The sequence below is a fragment of the Diceros bicornis genome, chromosome 21, assembly GCF_020826845.1.
Source record: "Diceros bicornis minor isolate mBicDic1 chromosome 21, mDicBic1.mat.cur, whole genome shotgun sequence".
Taxonomy (NCBI): Eukaryota; Metazoa; Chordata; class Mammalia; order Perissodactyla; family Rhinocerotidae; genus Diceros; species Diceros bicornis.
This window is the reverse complement of record NC_080760.1, coordinates 43,753,098-43,755,551: the sequence shown is the minus strand read 5'-3', so window position 1 is coordinate 43,755,551 and position 2,454 is coordinate 43,753,098. Positions and strand designations below refer to the sequence as shown.

Here is a 2,454-nt window from a genome sequence, read left to right as displayed (position 1 = left end):
AACAATATATTCATCCATCATTAAAATACAAAGCAGCATCTCAGTGAGGTTAAGTAACTCATCCAAGATCTCACATGCTGTAAGTAGGAGATCAGTGTTCCCCTGGCACAACTGACTTGCTGACTGCCCTAGGTAGATGACCTCCACCTGTTCTGACATGTGTACTACCTTTTGTATCCCCAGATAATGTGTTCTCTTTGGGCCTAGGATAATCTTACTCTGTCTCGCCTTTGGTATCAAGCCTGGTTATGTGACATCAAGTATTTGTTGAATTAATATACCCCTACTAATGGCAGCCTTTCCTGATTAGGGTTCAAAATTCTTGGATAAAAGAAGCAACCAGTGTCAAACATTGACCTTTTTAAATGCTTGTTGTTTGTACCTTTGTTAATTCTTTTAGGAAATGTATATCATTAGAATTGATGTTAACCTCTCCTTATAGTCTGGCAGGATAGCATATCAAAATTACTTCAATCAAGATTTTCTTACCCTTGATAAATAATCAGGGAGAAATAAAACGTGTTTTCAGATAAAAACCAAGAGAGCTTCTTGATCATAGATTATTATATAACGATTAAAAGAGAGATATTTCAGCTAGAAAAAATGTGAATTCAGAAGTAAATCATGGAATTCAAGAAACAATGCCAAAACTGGCAGCATCGATAAATGTAATTAAAAATCAATTCCATAGGTCATGGCCATGGCTCCTGGGCCTTGGGCTTTCCCCTGAAGCATGAGCCTGCTAGCTTGCGGTCACCTGCGGTGCCCAGGCTGCAGAAGGTGGACACCAGGCCCAGAGGTGTACAGTCTTAGGATCCCTTACATCTGCAGCCCCCAGACCAGAGGTACTCGGATGGAGGCTGGAGGCAGGTGAATTCTGGGTGACTGTGCCTGTGGGGAGAATTTACCATCAGTCCAACCGGACCTGAAGAGGAAGAACCAGTAGCTCACCATCCCTTCCCCTCCACCACCATTTTGGACACACTGCAGGGTTCCCACTAACTTGCAAGAAGGATATGTGCCCCTCTCTGACCCTAGCTCCATGGACACCTGTCTTTGCCAAGGTGACGCTTCTCCCATAATCCTGCTGTGCCTGGAGGTCTCTAGGAATGGCATAGAAGGGACCTAGAGGTGATGAGGCACCTGGGGTCAGCTGAGGAGTGGTCTCAGGAGGCGGTGCATCTGGGAAAGACCCTGCGGGGCTCAAACAGAATACTACTGGAGCAGTATGACTGTTAATGAAGCCAAAGGGAAATTAAAAGAGTCATCAGAAGGAGCTTGCTTGACTAGAGGTAGTCCACCTTCAGACTACCTGTTGAAAATATCAAAACATCAGCTGGACTAACTAATTTGAAAATGTCATACCAAGATGGGAAATTCGGATTGGACTCTAATCATATTTGTCAAGTCCAAGTTTAAACAATCTAACAGCATGCTGCCTCTGATCTGATGCTATGTTCAGATGTGCAAGGATAAGTTGATGAGCTGGAAGCCCCACAGAACAACACTGTTTACCTTTACCTGGCCAAACTGCTCTACACATCAGCATCATCTCTGCAGCATCTCTGTAGACTCACTGTATCAGTCAGCTTGGGCTACCATAACAAAATCCCATAGTCTAGGTGGCTTAAACAAGAGAAACTTATCTTTCTTTCAGTTCTGGGGGCTGGAAAGTCCAAGATCAAGGTCTGGCAGAGTACGGTTTCTGGTGAGAATTCTCTTTCTGGTTTGTAGACACATACCTTCTCCCCAAGTCCTCACATGGAGAGATAGAGCTGTAGGTGGACCTCTCTCTCTTCCTCTTCTTATAAGGCCACAGTCCTATCAGATTAGGGCTCCACCCTTATGATCTCATTTAACCTTAATAGCCTCCTAAAGACTCTACCTCCAGATACCTCCAGATTGGGGTTTAGAGTTTCAACTTATGGATTTGGGTTAGGACACATTTTAGTCCATAGCGCTCACCATTAACAAATGTACCTTTACCTTCTCGGGACTGCCTTTATCTATAAGATCAATAGGTTACTTGGAAGAATATAAATTCCAGGTATAAGTGTTACTTTTTTTCTAAACATGCCTCATGTAGTGTATCTCTGAATGTAAAAGAGAACCAAAACTTGAGTGACTGTGCTGGAATTCTTTCCAACAACAGCTGAAGTCGATCTAATTCTTAAGTGCATGAAGTGGTAACTAGGTACTTAACTTACCCCAAAGATTTTCACCAATGGTGTTTCCCTTCTTAAGGCAGACCCTAGTAAAGGCTGTGGGAGTTCATTATCAGAATTACTTGCCTTTGTGGGGCATCTTTCCATTTGATCAAATGTCCTAGCTCTAGTAATAGGTAAAGTGCTCTTCATATGAGCACTGAAGATGTGTAAGGAACTGAGTTAACATAAGCTTAACTTCAATTTTATAAGCTTGGTGATCAGATGCAAAGATGCAAAAATTTATATT

General features: G+C 42.5%; 1 pseudogene; it reads left to right on the top strand.

Annotated features, from left to right (window-relative positions):
• The first annotated feature begins 1,042 nt into the window (after positions 1-1,042).
• LOC131419421 (suppressor of cytokine signaling 2-like) lies at positions 1,043-2,053 on the top strand (annotated as a pseudogene).
• Positions 2,054-2,454: the final 401 nt, after the last annotated feature.